The sequence below is a fragment of the Carlito syrichta genome, unplaced genomic scaffold, assembly GCF_000164805.1.
Source record: "Carlito syrichta isolate Samal-C Ts95f unplaced genomic scaffold, Tarsius_syrichta-2.0.1 Scaffold307260, whole genome shotgun sequence".
NCBI lineage: Eukaryota > Metazoa > Chordata > Mammalia > Primates > Tarsiidae > Carlito > Carlito syrichta.
In genome coordinates this window covers 298,348-321,105 of record NW_007251356.1, presented here as the reverse complement: position 1 = coordinate 321,105, position 22,758 = coordinate 298,348, and the positions used below count along the sequence as shown (strand labels likewise).

Sequence of the window (22,758 nt, the reverse complement as noted above, 5' to 3'; positions counted from 1 at the left end):
ATCTCAGGGCCTTGATATTCTCTGTTCTTGGAAGCTCTTCCCCCGATGCCTGCAGGCTTGATCCCTTTCTTCACTCAGACACTGATCAAATAACATCAAAAGCCCTTTTCTGACTTTTCAGATGGACACACATACCCATCCTCTCACCTCCCTTATTTTCCTTCCTACACTTAACACCACTTATCAGATATTTGTATAATATCTATCTCTTTTACCATTCTATGAACTCTATAGGAACGGAAATGCGAAACTCTCTGTTTTTGTTCTCTGATGTATTCCTGGTATCTATGCCAGGGAAAAACACAGAAGAAGGGTTGAATAAATAGTTATGGAATAAATGAATAAATGAATGAATACTATGTGGCCTTCCATAGAGTAGATGTTAAATAAATGGCACTTTGAAAAATAACCATTACTGACCACATGCAGAAGATTAAAACAAGATCCCTACCTATCCCCATACACAAAAATCAACTCTAAATGGATCAAAGACCAAAATGTAAAACCTCAAACTATAAGAACATTAGAAAATGCAGGAGATACCCTTATGAAAATTGGAACTGGCATCAATTCCTGATCAAAACCTCAAGCGCCCATGCCATAAGAGATAAGATAGACAAATGGGACCTCATTAAACTGACAACCTTCTGCAAACCAAAGAAACAATCAAGAGAGCAGGGAGATAGCCCACAGACTGGGAAAAAATATTTGCCAACTCTATGTCTGACAAAGGCCTAACATTTAGGATCTACAAGGAACTCAACGGTGCAGAAAAGAAAAAAACAAACAGCCCCATTACAAAATGGGCAAAAGATATTAATAGATAGTTCTCAAAAGAAGATGTATGAGCAGTCAACAGATACATGAAAAATGCTCAGTCTCACTAGTCATCAAAGAAATACAAATTAAAACTACACTGAGCTACCACCTAACTCCGGTCAGGATGCCTATCATCAATAACAAAAAACAACAGATGCTGGAGAGGATGCGGCAAAAAGGAAACACTTCTACACTGTTGGTGGGAGTGTAAACTAGTACAATCTCTGTGGAAATCAGTGTGGCGATTCCTAAAAGATCTAAAAATCGACCTTCCATATGATCCCTCAATCCCTCTACTGGGAACATTCCCGGAAGAACTCAAATCACTCTATAAAAAAGATACCTGCACATGCACATTTATCACAGCATTGTTCACAATAGCAAGAACATGGAACCAACTGTGGTGCCCATCAAAAGAGGACTGAATTTTTTTTTAATGGTGCATATACACAATGGAATATTATGCAGCCATAAAGAAAAACAAAATCATGAACCTCACAGCAAGCTGGATGGACTTAGAGTCTATAATACTGAGTGATCTTTCACAGGAACAAAGAACTGAGTATCACATGTTCTCACTCATAAGTGGACCCTAAACAATTATCTTAATACTATAAGAATATGATTGGCAGTAATGGGAAACTGATAGGTGGGGTGTGGGGACATGGGATTAACAGTAGAGGGAATCTGCCTGGGGAAAGGGGGCCCACCTCACCAACAAGACACCTACATAATGAACATTTGTATACCTAACCCTGAAGTGTACTCCACATCTTTAAAATTAAAAAAAATGTTTTTTAATTACTCTTTTCCAAAAAAAAGAAAAGCAGTCATTAGACACATAACTCTTAACCCTGACTGCACACTGGGTTCTGGTTCTTGGACCCTGTCCTCAGGGATTCCTAAATCTGAAATAAATTATTGGTCTACTAAGCTAATGTGCAGTCAGATTGAAAGCCACTTCATTAGACTTTGAGCTCCTTAAAGAAAAGGATTATGTTTTGCATAATTATTTTATAATTTAAGGAAATGTAAATGTACTTTTAGAACTAGATGGAGAACTAACATTGGAGGTTGGAGTTAAGTGTCATTTAAACAAGGACTGTAAGTAAGACAACCAGTTGGATAAAAAAAGTTAACAATAGTTTTCCACATGTAGGACTGCAGGTGATTTTCATCTTTTTTGCTTGTTCAAATTATTTGAATGGTTTATTATAAGAAAGTAGTATATCCATTTACAGAAAAAGAAGAATTAATAAAAGAAAATTGAACTGGATCACTCAGAATGAACATCTACAATGAAAAGAGAAGAAGACCAAAAGCAAATACCTGGAACAAGCCACATCATTAAAAGAGATAACAGAAGAGTGGTTAAAGAAATAAGGACATAACAAGGAGTGATACAACATTATAGTACCTAAGAAAGCAAGAGTGGAACAGCCTGGATGCAGAGTCAAATGCTGCAGAGAGTTGGAGTAAGATGAGGATTAAAGAAGCCACTGCTAATTAATGACTACTAATTATAACAAGAGAGTTAGGAAAACAACTGAGATAAAGTCAGACTATATTGAGTTAAAAAGATAGTAGAGAATTGAGGGGATAAAAATAGAGTCTGATCTGGAAGGGAAGGTCAGAAAAAAAAATACCTGAAAAAGTCTGGTTAAGAACTAGCCTGCCCTTAACTGTGCCCATTATAGAGACTGCAGGACTAACTGCCATCATGCCAAGTTGGTTACATTCACGCCCCTTATCTTAAGGTCATCATCTGCTGCTACAGAAGATCGATTCTAAGAAGAAATAAACCTACATGGGACATCTCAGTCAGTCATAGTACACACAAATACTTTTGTATTCCTAGAAAAAACAGACATAAGGGTCATCAAAACTTGCAGTATCACCCTTTGTCTGTGTATCTTGCTCTAAATACAAACATGATAGTCAACCTGGAAGGAAGAAAGGAACGCAAGGGAGGGAAAGAGGAAGGGAAGCGGGGAGAGAAGGAGGGAGAAAGAGTAGCAAGGAGAGAGGGAGGAAGGAAAGGGAGGAGAGAAGGGAAGGGAAGGAAGGGAAGGAGGGAGGGAGGGAAGGAAGTAAGAAAGGAAGGAGAAAGGGAAGGAGGGAGTGAAGAAAGGAAGGAGAAAGGGAGGGAAGGAAAGAAGGAGAAAGGGAGGGAAGGAAGGAAAAGGGAGGGAGGGATAAAGAAAAAGAAGGGGGAGAGGGGGCAGGGAGGAAGAAAGGGAAGGAAAAAGAGAGAAAACAACTGAACTAGCTATCCTGCTGGTATAGTAATAAGTTTGGCCTAAAGTTGCTGAAACCCACACAACTTCCCCATAGAACTAATGGTTACAGTTTGGGGTTTTTTTTGTTGTTGTTTAATAAACATAGAAATTGACCCTCCAGGTATTAAAGCCTGAAACTTATATTTATCTTATCTGAGTTCCTTTCTCAGGAAACCAATCTTCAAGGAAATGAAACTCACCAGATCACCACATCCAGATAATAAGCTGCCAGACTCCTCCTGGTTACCTACTCCTCCTCCTTACCCCTCTTTAATTCCCATTGACAAAATCTTCCTTACCCCTCTCTAATTCCTGTTTTCTACATTCCAGACCCACTCTATAAACCCTGTGACTTCAGTGGGGCAGGGAAACAGATTTGAGAAAATCTCCCATTCTCCTTGGCTCCCAAATAAGCCTTCTTTCCTCGTAATACTCATTGTCTCACTGATTGGCTTTCTACTTGGTAAGCAACAGGATCCCAAACCCCTGCCACCATACATATTTTGAATTTGACCTAAAAGATTTCTCCTATATAGTGAACTGTAACCTAACTTGATGTGTAAAAAGACTGTAAACTAGCCTAGAAGTATAATCTTGAAACAAGAAGCTGAGTCTCAGCCAATCATAGCAGCTGAACCTCTGGCCAGTCAAAGGCTAAAAGCTGGGCTAGGAGTGGTGGATCACCCCTATAATCACAGCACTTTGGGAGGCAGAGGCAGGAGGGTGCCTGAGACCAGGGGTTCAAGAACCAGCCTGGGCAACTTGGCAAGACCCTGTCTCTACAATAAATCAGAGACTGAAAACTTCCACGTTATACCCAAATAAGACAAATGCCAGCCACTCCAGTCAGGTTCTTTCTGTATGTCATTTCCTCTTTTCTATCTGGTTATAAATATAGCCCACCAAGTTGTAGGTGGGGATGTTTCAAACCAACTTCATCAAGAATGCCGCCTGTTTTTAGAAACTTTTTCTTGCTCAAATAAACTTTGTTATAACTCTTCTCAGTTGTTTGGTTTTTTTCCTTTAACAATAGAAAGATAAAAAGATGAAAAGATATTTTTAATGAATATATTTAATTGTTCTTCCAAATGAACACAACGACTACTCTCCTTATCCATCCAATTTGAAAATACTCTTTACCAAGAATAAAACTAAGTCCTCATTTTAGCCTCTGAAAGAGTAGTGTGAGACCTACCTTTCTCAACTGCTCTCCCAGAGACAGGCATTCATTCACTGATAATGAAATAGGCAAATGAAAGTAGTTTCAACAACAGGCGTATCTAATTGACTAACTGATGGTTACCTTCAAAAATCAATGTTTATCAGAATAGCACTAAATACTGAATGAAACAGAAAATCATCTCCAGGAATACCACAGAATGCCAAAAGTTACTTAGTGCTCACATTTACAGTTTAGACTGCTACTGCTAAACTTTATAAACAACGTATCAGAGTACTCACTCACTAATTATTTCTTAATGTTCATAGATTACATTATCATACTGGAGCTTAAAAATATCAAGTACTATGATTAGAACTATATTATGTTTAAAATAGGCATATTAAATAGCAAATTGTGATATAGCTATATAATGGAATACTAAGCAACAACAAAAAAGAATTTTATACATATCACATTGTGAATGAACCTCAAAATCTGTATATTAAGTGAAAGAACTCAAGCAAAAAAAGAGCACATGCCATATGATTCCATTTACCTAAAATTCTAGAAAATGCAACTGAATCTGTAGTGACAGAAAGCAGATCAGTGGCTATCTAGGCACAGGATAAAGGAAGAGTTGGATTACAAAGGTAAACAGGAAAACTTTGGGGTTTTGAAAATTACTATCTTGATTAATTATGATGATGGTTTCATGAGGGTAAACATATGTTAAAACTGATCAAATTGTATGCTTCAAATATATGTAGTTTAGCATACTTCAATTAATCATAAAGTTGTTTTTTTTTTTTAAGATTGAGGCAATGGTTTAACTTTTCCATAAAATATCTGAATAGGACTTTAAAGCAGTACCATTCACATATGAACAATGAATGAACTAATAACAAATGATTGCTATTAAATGGGTTTTATAAAACATTTAGAACAATGCCTGGCCATAATAACTGAAGTCTTAAAAGAAAGAGATGGGGACAAGGAAAAGAACAAAAACATTAAAACATGGTAAAATGATAGAATTATCCATCAATTGGTTTATCAATTTTTATTCTAAATTTTCTTTGATATAGACTGTTTTTTCAACAACAGAGAAAGGCTTTTTATTTTTGAAGTTTTACAGGCTTCCAGTTTAGGATGACATTGGACTAACACATCTCACTCTGACCTCATCATTCCCAGAACGGTACAAAAACACAGGCAGAAAATGCCCTAGGTCCAGTACCTGTCATGTGTTTCTTACTGTTGAAGAACCACAAACATCTCTGCTTCTTTAAAACAAATTATCCTAATCAAGACTACGGTAGAGACAGAATGAGAACCCCTCAGTTAATCAGCATAGCATGGGAAGGAAGTCCGCAAATAACAGATATATGGCTAGGAGTTCTGCACAGACACACCATCCTCAAAAGAGGGGTACCATTGGCCACCTACATATCTTGTGTGTGACTAAAACATGGCAGTACAGAGAACTCTCCTTGTGAAAATGTGGAAAATTAATATTGACTTTGAAGGAGATGAAAGATTCCTGACACACATGAAAAAGGGATCACTACCTAGAGAAAAAGGAATCATCTGAAAATGACTGACTACTGGGAAAAATTACAATCAGTTGTGGAAAGCTGTAAGCAAAGGCCAGCTTTGTGTAGGCAGAGTGGGAGGTAATGGAGCTCAGTGGAGAGTGAGGCCTCTGGAGATAAATATACCCCATTTTTATGGTTCACTGGCTTTATCATCTTTTGCAAGTTATTAATTGCCTTTGAGTTTCAGTTTCCTCCTCTCTAAAAGCCAAGGTATGGATTGATATGAGAAAAGTGTTTCACACATTTAATGACTCAATAAATGGTACTTGTTATCAAGAAAATCAAAGATAACTTTACTGACAAAATGTTACAATTAATAAGTCAGCTCAGTCAAAAAAAAAATAGATATACAATTAATTTCCAAAGAGCAGTGGAACATATCGAGGAAACATATCGAGGAAAAATCAATTAAAATGTAAAAAGGTAGGGGGAAACTGTAATGGAAAATAGTAACATAAAGCTAGAAATACAAAGACTTGTACTAGTGAGAAATACAGAATGTCCCCCAAAAATGCTGAAATAGGCGATTTCTTCAAGTGTGAAGACAATACTATTAAATGACAATTTTCCCAAATAAGTAAAGAAATTTAACAGAATTCAAGAGAAATTTCAAAACTTTTCAAAATTACTCTGAAGTTGAACTGGAAGATTAAATGAGTGAGAACAGGTGAGAAATCTTTGAATAAAAAAGCAAGAAGTATTCTACAAAGCCATATTATAAAGCTGTGTGCAAAATTCATACTAAAAAACAGTACAGAAAATAGCTCAAAAGAAATCGAATAAATGTCTGTGCATGTATATATTACATATCATATATAAAACAATAAATTATAAAGAATATATGTACCTACACACACAATAGATGGTATAGAAAACAAATCAATAGGAAAGAATGAATTGTGGATTGTTCAAAATACTGTTTGTATTCAGTGGTTATTCAGAGAACAAAGTCAGAGATATAGCAAGTATAAAATTCTCGATGAGTCAAAATATGGGAATAAGTTCACAGCATATAGTTAAATGCAGAAAAGATTGCCAAAGTGTACAGAACATTCTCATTTTATAATTGTAAGGCAGTATAGCCTGATGGTTAAGAGTGTGGCCCCGGGCAGCAGCCTGGTATACAAATAACTTAATGATACTGGAAACTGTTAGCATTGAGCTCCTTAGAGTCTAGGAAAGAAGTGAATAATAGATGAAAATTCACTTAAAATTGTACCTGGCTACTGTTTTTATTATTCCTACTACAAATGCTCAGATATTAAGAGTAGTTAGCTTAGTTAGTGGGATTATAGGTGTTTTTATTGCTTCATTTTCCCAGAATCCACATATATAGCTTTTAATTTTAAAAAGTGACAATTGTAAGAAAATGAAACCATAAAAAACCTAGAGCAAGTGATATTAATATTTATCTGCTCTTTAGATAAGGAGGCATTTCCCTGGTATAACAGGCTCAGATATGTTTAAGTACCAATTGTTATTTTGGTTCAAGTTATTTTCTAGTATGCATTATTGATATGCCCAAGTATTAACAAATAAAAGTCTGCATTAAACTTCCAAATGGACAATTCTCCTCCTCTCAATTTTAAGATGTTAACAACAGAGGGCATTGTTTTATGTTTACATTGTAGCAATCTTAGAATAAGGTGCTAAGTATAACAGAATAAGAAAGAATTTGTCCTAGAACTAAAGCACCAAGGGCAAAGATTTATCTTCTTGCCTGTTACAATAGGTTGAGATATAACCTGGAGCAGTCATTGAATTCCCCTGAAATCCATCATGGTAACACAAACGCAGTGCAGTAAACTGGAACTCATCACTCCCATAGATACTACCCAGGCCCACAGTCCATCAAGAGCAGAAGCCCTGAAATTTTCAGAGTACAAAGAAGCAGCTCATGGCTCCTACAGATATAAAACACCTTCTTGGATGAATGAATTCATCTTCTGCCTACCACTCACTAATCCAAATTTTGTCCTCTAAGCAAGTATGTAATGATGCCTCTTCTATACGACTGCACTTAATATGTTTAAAGCTCATGTCATAGCCTTCTTAAGTCTTCTTCAACTGCACATCTTAAATTCCTTTGATTAGTCCACATGTGTCAAACTTTACAAATAACTTATCTTCCTAATTCAGAGCTCAAGTCCACATCATCCACTATCAACACCCCCTTCAAATATCACACCTAAGTTGAATTAATGACCTAACTTAAATATCTGCCTTCTACGAATCAAGCATTCTGCTTGCTAAGACCCTCCATCATTGTTTTAGCAGTCATATGACATCTATGACTTCAAAAGTCATAGATACTTGAACAACTAATTTTCAGTCTATATTTAAACATATTATGTTCATTTGCTCATTATTCTAGCCTTCAAAAATCATTTTGAATCCCAATTCTCTTTTCCAATGCATTAGGCATCCTTCTCAGCTTTCTGAATTTACAAAATTTGGTTACATCTTCTCAAAGCTCATGTATTGTTTAAAATGATAGTAGTAAAACAGTAACAGGACAGAGATTAGATATTTAGCCCCAAAAGTACTGCATTGAAAACCTTTCAGTTTAGCATCAGTTCCTTAAATTAATAACCTTAGGGTACACTTGTTCAAATAATCAAGAATCTGCCTTGTATTCCATTGTTCATCACATTATTTCTGCATATTTTCCACAAGAATATGACAAATCAAATACCTTGTTGAGTAATGAGCATCACTATATCTACATCATACTCCAGATTTACTGGTCTTCTCACCATCAACCCCTAGCCTGCTTCTGTGCTAATCACTCTCTTCCAGCTGTGCTTCTCAGTTTAATTCTCAAATGACTCTTGCTCTGGCTTGGTTCTTAAATGCTGGTGTTTCCCTAAGCACTCTCTTCAACACACAGCTCTTGCTGTATGCCCTCAGCCTGGGTGACCTCATCAACAGAATTGGCTTCAATTATATCTCATGTGTTCACGGGTCCCAAGTTGTCTCTCAGCTGCACTCCCATACATCCAACTGTCTTCGAGAGAGCACTTTTGGATGTCCTTTGGGCACTTTAAACTCAGGATGTCCAATACTAAACTCATCCTATTTCTCCCCAGCCTCCTCCTTCTCCTCCTCCTTCTCCTCCTCCTGAATTTTTAATCTCAATGACAGGCAGCAGCATCTATCCAGATCAGAAACCTAGAAATTATGGTAGACTGAAATGTACCACTCAGTTCAGATTCCTGAAAATGAGATATCTTAAATAGCTGTCAAATCCATTTCCTCCCTCCCCCTCTATTCACACTGCCATTTCCTTAGTTCTGTTTGTTTTATTTTCCCTACGGGACAGACAAGTCTCCTAACTGATTTTCTTTTGTCCAATATGATTTCCCTTTTACCTTCCTCCATTTGCAGAGAGAATAAACTTCCTAATTAGATGTTAATATCTCCTCATAGCTTACCTCACAAGACCATAACAGTGTCTGCCAATTCCTGCCACTCCCACCCACTTGTCCTTCATACTGGTCCTTGAAGTGATTGTATTATTCAATACCTCTGTTCTGTTACACATGTTATTTTCTTTGAGATATGTTGGCCCCTTTGCATCCTGTAAAGCACTTCTAGAAATCCTTCAAAACTCAGCTGAAAAGTCACTTGCTTTGAGACCAGGTCTCCTTATTCTAATTTAGGTGCCCCTTCTCTGTGCACAATCCTGTGCACAGTTCCTTCACAGCACTTACCCCATCTACACTATCATCAACTGAGTGAGCTCCATGAGAGAAAGACATGGTATGAACTCATTAAATGATTGGTGAGCAAATAAACATATGGCAACTGAAAAAGAAGTGGCAATATAATAATATCTTGAAATTTCAAAAACATGCTTTTAGAACAAAGAATACCAATCTGAGCCCAAGAATTATTAGCTCTTTGTAGTTACTTCAGTATCTTCCTCTATCAAACACATAAAAGACTTCATATATTGTAGGAATTTAATAAGGTAATATGTACCAAGCATTTGCTTTTTAGAAATTAAAATGTATTCCTGTTTGATATGTTAAGAAAGTAAGTCCATATATATTTTTGTGGACTAAATAATTGCTTTCTCTGGGTATATCTCAAACACATAGACAAGAAAAAAATCCAGTGTATATATGTTATTCTTATTATATTAAGAGCTCATACACAAAAAAAGAGGAAAACACCTAAGCAGAGTATCTCACAAAAAGCGAAATACAAAAAGCAAAGTGAGCTGGGTACAGTGGCTCACACCTGTAATCCCAGCATTTTGAGAGGCAGGGGCAAGAGGATTGCCTGAGATTTGAGACCAGCCTGGGCAACTTGGCGAAACCTCACCTCTACAATATATATATTAAAAAATAAATTAGCCAGGCATGGTGGCACATGCCTATAGTTCCATTACCTGGAAGGTTGAGGCAGAAGGATCACCTAGGTACAGTAGGTTGAGGCTGAGGTGGCTATGAGTGTGCCACTGCATTCCAGCCTAGGTGACAGACTAAGACTCTAACTCAAAAGAAAAAAAATTAGCAATGATTAATACGAGGAGGGACACAAAAAAACTGAAACTTATTTATAAAAAACTGTGATATTTATTCTTGCATGTTTAAACTTTAGTCACCTTCAAAGTACTCTCTGTTTGATGCAATACACATATTGAGTCACTTTTTCCACTGCTCAGCTTTTTAATTCATCAATTTTGGTGACTTTTAGTGCTTCTGCTGCTTTTTGTTTCACCTCTTCCACATCAGCAAAATGCTTACCTTTAAGGACTATTTCATCCAAGGAAACAAGGAAACAAGGTCACTCAGAGTGAGATCCTGTGACTAGGAAAGGTGGGGCATGGGGATCATGCCATTTTTGGTCACAAACTGCTGAACACATATCGCAGTGTGGTCAGGTGCACTCATAAATCACCCATCATGACATGGGCAAACACATTGAAAGAATCTCCAGAAAAACTGACTGAAGCCGAACACAGCCTCTTGCAACAACACTAGCTGTTACACTGATGCTGATGGGTTCCTAAAACACTTGCCTAGTAGGGGAAGCCTGTATTATAAGGGGCCTGTCCTACAAAAAATAATTTCATATTTTTTGGTCCCCCCTCATAAATAACAGTTTTCAGTGTTGGCCAGGGTATAGTTTATATCCTTCAACCTAAGATTTCTGCTACAAATAATCTATCTCAGCTAACTAGAAATTCAGACATTTTGCACTGTTTTTAATTATGATATTTTCATACTACAGAATTAAAAATAACCTAAGTGCCCAAAGTTAAATTTACATATTCATTCAACAAGCATTTATTGAACATTTATTATGTGCCAGGTACTGTTCAAGGTGTTAGGGATACAGTAGTGTATTTTATTTTTAAAATGTCTTTATAAAGCTTACAATTTATTAGGGGAGAGGAATCACACAAACAAAATAAGTGATCGCTATGTGTGTGTGTGTGTGTGTGTGTGTGTGTGTATGTGTGTGTGTGTGTGTGTGTGTGTGTGTGTGTATGACACTGAAAGTACTACAGAGAAAAACAAAAGCATGAAATGTAGACAGAGAGAAAGGGGTTGCAATTTTAAATGGGTAACAAAGGAAAGCCTTACTAAGATGATAATAACTGAGCAGAAACCCAAAGTACATGAAGGAGAAAGTCAAGTAAATACCTGAGGGGAAGAGTTCCAGGCAGAAAGAACCAGAGACCAGTGTGGTTGAAGCAAAATATGAAAGGGAGAATGGTCTATATGCCTGTTCTTGTACCAATACCACGCTGCTTTGTTTATTGTAGTTTTATAATAGAGTTTAAAATCTGGGTGTATGATAACTCCTGCTTTGTTTTTTTGTTTGTTTGTTTTCGTTCTTGTTTTTTTGTTGAGGATTATTTTGGCTAATTATGGTCATTTATGCTTCCAAATGAATTCCTGTGTTGTCATGTCCAGATCTAAGAAGAATGCTGCTGTTAATTTAATGGGTATTGTGTTAAATCTGTAGATTGCCTTGGGTAGGATGGACATCTTAACAATGTTGACTCTTTCAATCCATGAGCATGAACAGGATTGAGATTCTGGAAGCAAAACCTCAATTTCTCAACCAACTCATCTTCGCCAAAGCTCCACCATCAAACACTGGGGAAAGGATAACCTATTCAGTACATGGTGCTAGGAAAACTGGCTGACCACGTGCAGAAGATTGAAACAGGAGCCCCACCAATTACCACACACAAAAATCAACTCTAAATGGATCAAAAACCTAAACATAAAACCTCAAACTATAAGAACCTTAGAAAATGCAGGCCGGGTGCGGTGGCTCAAGCCTGTAATGCCAGCACTTTGGGAGACCCAGGCGAGAGGACTGCCTGAGCCCATGGGTTTGAGATCAGCATGGGCAACAAGTGAGAATACGTTCTCTTCAATAATTTTTTTTTTAGTTGTCGGGCATGGTAGCACCCACCTGTAGTTCTAACTACTTGGAAGGCTGAGGCGGAAGGATTTCCAGAGCCCAGCAGGCTGACACTGGGGTGGCTGTGAGTGTACCACTGCACTCCATGTTGCCCAGGCTGGGTGACGGAGTGGGACTCCAAATTAAAAACAAAAAACAAAAAAAGAAAAGAAAAGAAAATGCAAGGCCCAGTGTGATGGCTCAAGCCTGTAATCCCAGCATTTTGGGAGGCCAAGGTGAGAGGATTGCCTGAGCCCACAGGTTCGAGAACAGCCTGGGCAACATGGTAAGCCCTCATTTCTACAATTAAAAAAAATTTAAAAATTAGCCAGGTGTGGTAGGGTGCACGTGTAGTTCTGGCAACTTGGAAGACTGAGCGGAAGAATCACCTGAACCCAGCAGGTCAACGCTGGGTTGGCCATGAGCATGCCACTGCACTCCAATCTGGGCAACAAAGTGAGACTCCAACTCAAAAAAATGAAAAAAGAAAGGAAAGAAGGAAGGAAGGAAGGAAGGAAGAAAGGAAGAAAGGAAGGAAGGAAGGGAGGAAGGAAGGGAGGGAGGGAAGGGGGGATTGAGGGAAGGAGGGAGGAAAGGAGGGAGGGAGGGAGGGAAAATGTAGAGCCGAGGTCTCACCAAAAAATTAGCAGGGCATGGTAGCACACGCCTGTAGTTCTGCCTACTTCAAGGGCTGAGGCTGAAGGATCACTGAAGATCAGCAGGTCAACGGAGGGGTAGTCATGAGCATATTACTGCACTGCAGCCTGGGCAACAGAGTGAGACTCCAATTCAAAAAGAAAAGAAAAGAAAATGCAGGAGACACTCTTATGGAAATTGGAACTGGCAACCAATTCCTGATCAAAACCTCAAATGTCCATGCCATAAGAGATAAGATAGACAAGTGGGACCATCAAACTGAGAAGCTTCTGCAAAGAAAAAGAAAAAGAAATCATCAAGAGAGCAGGGAGACAGCCCAAAGAATTGGAAAAATATTTGCCAACTGTATATCTGAGAAAGGCCTATCATCTAGGATCTACAAGGAACTCAAATGTGCCAAAAAGAAAAAAACAAACAGCCCCACTACAAAGTGACAAAAGATATGAACAGACACTTCTCAAAAGAAGAAAAGAAGACATATGAGCAGCCAACAGATACATGAAAAATTGCTCAGCCTCACTAGTCATCAAAGAAATGCAAATTAAAACCACACTGAGACACCACCTAACTCCAGTCAGGATGGCCATCATCAATAACTCAAAAAACAACAGATGCTGGCAAGGATGCAGGGAAAAGTGAACACTTTTACACTGTTGGTGGGAATGTAAACTGGTATAACCTCTGTGGAAAACAGTTCAGTAATTCCTAAAAGATCTAAAACTTGACCTTCCATACAACCCTGCAATCCCCCTACTAGGAGTATACCCAGAAGAATGCAAATCACTCTATGATACACCTGCACACATATGTTTACTGCAGCATTATTCGCAATAGCAAAAACAGGGAACCAACCATGCTGCCCATTGAAAGAGGACTGGATAAAAAAAATGTGGTACATATACACAATGGAATATTACACAGCCATAAAGAAGGACAAAATTATGAACTCCACAGCAACTTGGATGGACTTCTGTGATCTATCACAGAAATAAAGAACTGAGTACCACATGTTCTCACTCATAAGCAGACCTTGAACGAGTATAATGCTATAGGAAAGGGATTCGCAGTAGTGGGAAACTGCTGGTGGGCGAGGGGTGGGGGGTCAGGACTGACAGTAGTGGGAAACTGCCAGGGAAGGGGGAGCACACCTCATCAACAAGAGTACCTGCATAATGAACATTTGTATACCTAACCCTGAATTGTACCCCACGTCTTTAAAAATAAAAAAATAAACAAAAGGGAGAGTGTTACAGTTTAAAGGTTAGAAAGGTCCATGTGTTGGAAACTATCCCCACTGTGGTGATGTTGTGAGGTGGGGCCTAAAGAGAGACACTGGGTCATGAGAGCTCCACCCTCAAGAATAGACGAAAGTCACTACTGCAGGAGTGGGTTCCTTACAAAAAGATGAGTTCAGGTTCCCCCTTGTACTCTCTTCCTCCATCTTTTGCCCTTTGCCTGTCATCATGGGATGACGTAATAAGGCCTTCATGGACTGGATCATGGACTTCCCTGCCTGCAGAATCTTGAGTCAAACTTCTATTCATTATACATTACCCAGTCTGTGAGTCTATGAGATTCTGTTATATCAGCCAAGTAACTAAAACAGGGAGAGTGATAGACAACATTAGAAGCTTCATGGAAGTCAGATCATGTTGAGTCCAGGAGGCTACCACCAGAACTCGGGTTCCAAATAAAGTCTTCGAAGGGTTTTGAGCAGAAGAATGATAGTTTTTGATTTATATCTTAATGCTATCCCTCAGCTACTCTATGAGATCCAGATGGGAAACTATGGCAATAGTCTAGGCAAGGTACAATGGGGGTGTGGTCCAGAAGTTGCAGGCAGAGTGTTGAGAAGCTGAGTTTGGCTATTTTGAAGCAAAGACAAGAGGATTTGCTAATAGTGTGGATGCGAGATGCAGGGGAAAAAGAAGTCAGTGGAGACTCCAGAGTTCTAGACCTGAGCAACTAGAAGGGAGGAGTTGCCACTAAGTGAAATGGAAAAAACTACCCAAGGAACAGGTCTAGGACAAATGTGAGGAGCTCAGTTTGAGACATGTCAGATTTGAAATACCTGTCCAAGTGAATGGCATCAAAACTATGCTTGACAAGAATCCAGCAGATGGTCCACAGAAAAGATGCAAATTTAGGAACCTTCCACCTATAAGTTGATATATTTTAAACCAAAAGACTAAGTGACATCGCCAAAAGCATTAAAGTGATGGAAAAGATAAGCAGGCCGAGGATTAAGCCCTGGAACAGACTAAGGCAAAGAAGCCACGGAGATAAGGAGAAACTAGAAAAGACTGAGAACTACTGCGGGGTAAAAGAAAAACCAGGAGAGTGTGGAAGCCAAGTAAAAGTTTCCCTGACGACAGAGCAATCAACCAGGTCCAATGTTTCACAATGCACAACTTCCATAGTTAGAAAAAAATATTGCTACAAAATACTTTTGTAAGTAAACAAATTTGCCTGCCCACATCCCAGTTCAGTCACACTTCAACCATCCTCTGAGAAACACTGTTCTTCACTTACATAAGAATACTACCATACACTGTATTAGAATTTACAAAGCTCTTCCAAATGTATCAGCTTGATTCTCACAGCAGTTTTAATGCAGATAAGGCAGAATTTACTATCTCCATTTTCAGACAAGGAAAGATTCAAAGGAGTTGATTTGCTCAAGGTCACGAGAACCAGCTGAAGGCCTAGTTTTGAATCAGGTTCTTCAATTACTTTCACTACTACTTGTACTATAACAAGACGACACTTTGCAGTAGGAGGAAAATGTAAACAACAGCCCCATCCCATAAGTAGCAAACATTAAAAAATATTTACCTAGACTAACTCTATCCTCTTAATATTACCATGTTTTTCTATTTTGATGTCACTCTCAGGGAAAGGCCCTTATTAATTGGAAAGGCACTTATTAATTTCCATGTTTGTTTCTTCTATCAGGCTGTGAGCTCCTAGAGAAAGATGACAATATCCTCTGCATCCTGTTTTATCACCAGCCTCTTGCAAAGTTCCTGGTGTACGGAAGACAATTAAGAAATGCTTGTTGATGTATTTTGCGGTAGTGAGAGAATCTCATGGTCCATTTGATGTGATTACTTAAAGAGTTTCTAAGATGCCCTGCAGGAGTAACTAGGGTGACAATTTAAGGAATTTTAACAATGGCACACTTCCCTGGATTTCAGGTAACTAAACTATATTCTTTATACTGAGGGCAGTGGTTCTCATTGGTTGAGCCTTAACCCCTAAGTTTCTATTTAAGTAGGTTGTGTGCAGAACCCAAGAACTTTCATTTCTAACAAGTTCCTAGGTTATGTCGACAACTGCTAGTCCTAGAACCACACATTGAGGACCACTGACTTAGAGAAAAGAGCATATAATAGCTAAGCTTTGAAAAGAGATAATAAATAGTTATCTTCAACTCAAGTTGTAAACTGAGTTGAGAATAAACTTCAGTATATTCTCATTGCTGGGTTTTTATTTGAGTCTCAAATCTGGTGCAATCAAGAGGAGATTTCAATTAGAATTAAATGCACCATAAAGATCAATTCTTGTTTATACCTGAAAATGGGGAAGCCACCCACTTACTATATTTTTAAGACAGTGATTAGTGCTTAGGGTGATTTGAGAAGAGGACATACGTCTTACTAATTTTTAAAACCCTTAAAGTATCACAAACAAAATGATATTTACTAGCTGTTTGCTGAATAACATGATGCAACCCCTGCCTTCCATAAACATATCATGTGCTCAGGGAAAGACAAGGTTTGTGTGTTCAAAGCCCCTGGTAACACATGGTATCCTTGTGTGGTTTAGAAAATGGTGTCCCCTTTGGGCATATGAATTGGAAAAAGGTATCCCTTCCTCCAGGTGCATACAGACTCAAGGGAAGGTGGCTGGGCACACAGCACTGGATGGATTCTTGCTCTTACTTACCCTCAGCTGGATCTCCTTGCACAAGCAATACTCATCCATCTATAGAGAGTAGCACTCTATATATACCCTCTATATGTAGGGCAGCATATATGTGCCAGAGTGTAAACTGTAGGCCATAACTATAATTCAGGGAAAAGAAAAGATCTTTTGCCTTTGTGAGCCCAGGAAAGGTTAAGGGAGGATATACGAATGGATCCCGGTCAGAAGGCTTCCTGTGCCTGAGATATTCTATCCCCATCACCCAAACCTCCATCCAACTAACTCCTACTCATCCTTTGGGTCTTAGCTTAAACATTTTTTCCGGGTAATTCCCCTTCTCCTAGCCCCCAACTATGATAGATATACACTTACACTGCACATAGTAATTTTCCATCATAGCACTTATGGGAAATGTAATTACAAAATGTGTGGTTTTGTTTTGAACCTCATGAGATTATAAAGCTCCAGGGCTCAGGAGTCATGTTTTGTTCATTAGTTTACCGTCAATATCTGGTATTTAAGTACATGGTAAATATGTGAATATTGAAATATCATATATAACATAAACCATGAAAGACTTAAAAAAAGAAGAACGGTCCAAGTTTCTTTAAGAGGAAGGAAAAGGCAACCAAAATTTGAGTGGTGTTTTCTGACAATAAGAATTATAAGATCCAAGACACTGCAGAAGAATCCACTATGATAGGAAACTTGCCACTCTGTACTATGCTCTGCTATTTCTATCCCTTGTGCTAAAACATGACACTTTGCAGATCTGTCAACTCATAGTTTTACATTGTAAATATTGATGGTGTGAATACTTGCTCACATTTGCCTAAAACATGAGAAATGGTTCTGAGCATAAGAACTTGAAATGGAAAATTCACCTCTAGAGGCATGAAAGGCAAAATTAATTATGTTAACTGCTTGAAAACAGGGACTGAGTCCTAATTCCTTCAGTGATAGTGTGACTTTAGAATCTCTGAAACCTTCAGAGACTTCCTGCATACAGAATATTTCTCAAATAGTCCCTTCAAACTATGAAACAGAAAACATGACCATTACAAGTCTTCTGATTTATATGGATTTAGAAAATTCAATACCTTAACAAACCTAGGAAAGCTAAAACACAGTTGTACTTCACCACCACTGCCTTATATCCCAGTTAATACACAACCCATCCCCATCATCCCACAAGAACTGTTGTGGCACTGAGCACCAACGACCTAATCATCAAAGTCAATCTTCTCTTTTCAGTCCTCATCTTATTTGGGTTTCTCTGGGCAACCAACACACAGCCACCCCTTTCTTCTTCAAAGGCTGTTTTCCTTTTCCTCATAACCACACACTCTCACATTTCTCCTACACTAGCCATTGCTTATGTGTCTCCTTTGTGGAGTCCTCAATTTCTTCTCCTTTTCATGTTGATAACATCCAAATCCTGTCTTTGGCCCTCTTTGCTCTCACTCCCTGGCCGCTCTCATCCAACCCAGCAGTTTCAGCCGTACCTTTCATTCAAGTGATTCCAAGATCTCCACACCAGGAACAGGACCTAATACCAAAAGCCTACTGAACAACTCTACTTGAAGTCAACCTCTCCAGGAAGAGCCAAGCTCCTAATGTTGTTTTCCTCCCATTCCTCTCTCACAGGGGTTAGAGGCACCATTATCTACTCAAGCCAGAATTTCTCATTCCCTCACCTCCCACATCCATTCACTGTCAATTCCATCTTCTATCCTCATGCCCTCCTCTCCATCTGCACTGTGACTCCTTGACTGAGGTTCTGCCTTCCATGAGCTGGACTACTATAATCCCCTCTTAGCAGGTCTCACTACTTTCTGCTTCCCACCCCTCTGCTGTGACATGTGGCCTCCATATTGTGAATAAAGCATGTTTTATAACTCCTGTTTTTTTAAATTATTTTATTATTCCCACCATCTACCAAATTAATACAAGCTTCTTGGCATGACATAAGGTGCCTTATGATCAGGTTCCTGTCTGCCTCTCACACTCATCTCTCACTAAGCTTCCCATTGCACCCTGCACACCAGTTATGACCAATTGTAACACAATGCTGTTCTGTGCCCGTCCTTTTTCAACCTGTGCTTGAGGCCTACCTAAAATATCTTTCAAACTAGCCTGCACTCACATCTGTCCCTTGTCTACTCGGCAAATTTCTACTATCAAGTCTCATTCACTTTCTCTTTAGGGCCTTTTCTGATCCTTCCCAGTAGATCTGACTGCCCACTTCTTTCATGGCTCCAAATCATTTAATTGCAATAGTTTATTTATATTGCTGTCTCACTCTTACCCAATTAAATTATATTTTTAAGCTACTAATTTCACATCATCTGACATTGTGCCTGACACAGTATAAACTGAGTAATTGTTTATAGAATAAAAAGGGTAGGTAAAAGTCACCATTCAGTAAGGATTCAGAAAGACCAGCAGAATCACATTACATAAGATTTTAGAGCAGTGAACTAAGAATCAGCTATTTTGTGACTTTATTTACCAAATTTAAATAATGCATACATAATTCACTTAGTTCTGTTCTTTTTACTCTCATGTACTCCATCTTCTAACACCCTTTTCCAACTCCAAATCATCTCTTGGTCATTATATTTTTTACTTTGGTGGCCCCATTAAGTCCTATTACTCAAGAGTCAAAAATTCCATTCCAATTCTTGGACAGGCCTAACCAACAAACCTCCAAAGTCCCAATGTAGACTCTTCCTGAAATGTCAGGATCCAGCTCTACTAATCTAGCAATAACCAACTCTCACATTTATATATTTTTCCTTTAATTTATATTCATCTAATTTCATCCTCATACTAAAAAAAGAAGGTCAGTTTTTATTGCTATCCTTTTACAAGTAAAACAGAGGCCAGGAAACCCAGAAAATACTTATCCTTTGTAAGTTCCTCTATATAGAAACCTACAGAACTCTATGCTCTCTCATATCCAATTCTCACTATTCTTTGAATACCATTTACCAATGGCACATCCTATTCCTGTCCTTCGTCTGCTGGCCCCTGACTTTATTTCTGTCCCCCAAACCATTGCTTCCTGTTTGTGCTTGTGTTTCCACTCTGCTGATTTGATCACCAGCTGAACATTCCAGCACAATCATATTTCTCTCCTTTTTGACTCTACAATCTAAGGACTTTCACAAAGGAAACTATATTTTATGACTTTCATCCCATAGTCCAATTATCTGTAAAAACTGAATTGAAACGTTTACCCATAACCCAGTTATCTTTTCGAAGGGCCTTTTGTCTGAACTCAGGCAATCATAACTCAATTACTCCCAGGCCAATTTTCTGTGCTTCTCTTCCTTTAGTTGCTTTTCTCTAAAATCAGGCAAGGAAATAAGAATCTATGTGACTTAGTTAAACATGACTACTTCTATAAAAGTATTGATAAATGAGGGTGAGACAAACTACTGAGGGAAAATGAGGTTGAGAATGACTCACAGCTTTTTCCATGCTCTTCAACATTCTCTAAGCTTTAGCTCCCAGCTTCAAAATCCCTCACCTAAATGGCTCTCATTCTAATCCCCCACCACATAGCGCTGTCCTTTGTGGAGTTCACAACTTTTAAAGTCTGTGAAGAATAGAAAAGGATAGACAGGCAGGAGTGGATACCAAGTTTAGCCCACATCCCCATAACAAGAGGACACCCTTTCCTCACCTTTCTCAGAAGTACATTCTTACCCTCAAAGCCTGAAAATGACTACTTGCCCTCCCAACTTTCCTCTTAAAAACAATGTCAGAGAAAAGCAATGATCAGTTCTATAAATCAGCTCCACTAGTTAGAGTAAATACCAAGAAGCAGACTGAGGGCCCGGAAGGTCACTAGGCCTCTGCTACTTCCAAGGAACCTCTAGCTCCCAATTATTTTTCTTACAACTGTTTGTCAGTCATCAGGATGAACATAAATTCATCTGTGCATTATCATTTATAAAACTCCTAGCCACAAGCAGGCTCAGTAGCATCCTGCCATATATTTTATTCTCATTTTCAGAAGGAAAATTCCAATTTCAGACCTCAAGAGATGAGTCATATGCTACATCGAAAGCCAATGCAAAAAGGAGCTGGGATTCATTGAACACAACTTTCTGAACCTTCTGTCTGCCATCTCTCTGCCTCTCCTTTCCATGTTTCTGTCTTAGGTCTTAAGTTGCAGACTCTTACTATGTTCTCTTTAGGTATACATATGTAGAACATACACTCATCTAAAAGATTCACGTAGTTGTAGTGACCAAAAGCATCACCTCCACTGGCCCTAATCTTCATCAGCTTCAAGCAGATTCTTCATTACTAAGAACTCAGGTTACAAGAAGCTTAGGATCTTTTCCATTTAGAAATACATTCTGCATACTGGGACTGGAGAGCTGGAGTATAAAGTTTATCCCATCACAACCATTCAATCTGAGGATGTCCAAGAAGGAGCTTTCTGTGAAAACTTGGAAAAATGGATTATTCCCAGATGATAGGTAAAGTTGCAGAATACAAGTTACGCTAATTAAACCAAAAAGCACTGAAGTTAAACACAACTGTTTGTTGAGCTCTTGCCCTGATTTCCCCAGTCACAACACTGCTGTGTGCTCTCTCTCACACAAGCCTTTGATCTCATTCTCTTTCATTTCAGTCTGTCCTGGGACTTGTACTGTAGGAGAGAAAGAGGAAAATCCATGGATGATGGATGATGTCTAGAACAGAGTCTGTAATTCAAGCCTGGTAAAATTCAGAAGTTTTAACAACATATACAAAAGAACAGAGTCTGTCTGGCCTTTCTTCCTAGGGGGATTATTGGCTAACCTATTTTTGCGACGTAAATTAAAATGACCCATCGCTCTGATTCTTAGCATCCTCCTAAAAACAGTAACCATTCCTCATATCCTCCCCAACATAATCACTCAAAGTAGGTCAGAAATGGTGCTTCCTTCCCCTCATTGATTTTCATTAAGAGGATGCACTTTCTGGAACACTAAAGGGAAAGATAAACACCCGATACAGGAACCAATGACACCCCCTGTAAATTTTTGGCACACTAAATAAGTCTCCTCCTCCTAAAAGCCAGAGAAAAATCTCATCACCCATAGTTTATCCTTTTTGGCTGCAAGTCAACAATCATCTGAGGCTATAAAATACCCAGCGGCAACGCTTCATTCAGCCAGGTGATAAACCACCTCCCAAAAGGAGCATATTCACTCTGTCTTTTCTAATTTTCTACATCATCAACCTGTCTCTTCTCTAAGTACCTACTCTTTTTCCCCCCCTAATTCAAATCCATATTGCGCCAGAAGGAGGCCAAGTGACACCACACACTGGCTTAGCAAACCCCCAGGGTCTTATCAGGAGGCTGAGGGCAGGCGAGTAGGATGAAGGCGTTTGTGGAGACTGGGGAACGGAGAAAGGGGGAGGGAGCGGGAAATCCTCCCGTGTCTGCGTCTGGCTCACTGGAAAAGCCGTGATGAGATGGTTCTCCAAATCCCACCGGTGGGGCTTCCCCAATCTCCTCCCTGAAACCTCTCCCTCGACCCCAGGTCCTCCAACCTGGCTGGCCAAAGGGGGCGCCGCAAAGTCCTGCAGTCCCCCCAAAACACACGAGCACGGACAGGAAAGCATCACCCGCGAGACAGCAAAGCCACACACCCTCTCCCGGCCAGCGACCCGGGGCGGGCAACTTCACCCCTGGAAGCAAACGACAGCCCCCGTGCTCCAAGCAAGGAAAGGGATGACGGCCAGCAGAGAAATAAACAGGCGCCCTCTCGCCCTTCCTCTTCCTCTCCCTCCCCCGCCAACTCCAGGTAAAGGACCAGGTGCCGCTCACCTCCTGGCAAGGAGGCAGCGGGCGGCTGGCGGCGGAGGGCAGGTCCCCAGCCCA

General features: G+C 39.2%; 1 protein-coding gene across 1 annotated transcript in view; it reads right to left on the bottom strand.

Annotated features, from left to right (window-relative positions):
- The window catches only part of KIAA1324L (KIAA1324 like), a 183,635-nt gene extending 160,877 nt beyond the window's left edge, over positions 1-22,758 (bottom strand). Inside the window, exon 1 of the mRNA XM_021715671.1 lies at positions 22,705-22,758. The gene's annotated coding sequence lies outside the window, so the exon portion shown is untranslated. The remainder of the gene's footprint in view (positions 1-22,704) is intronic.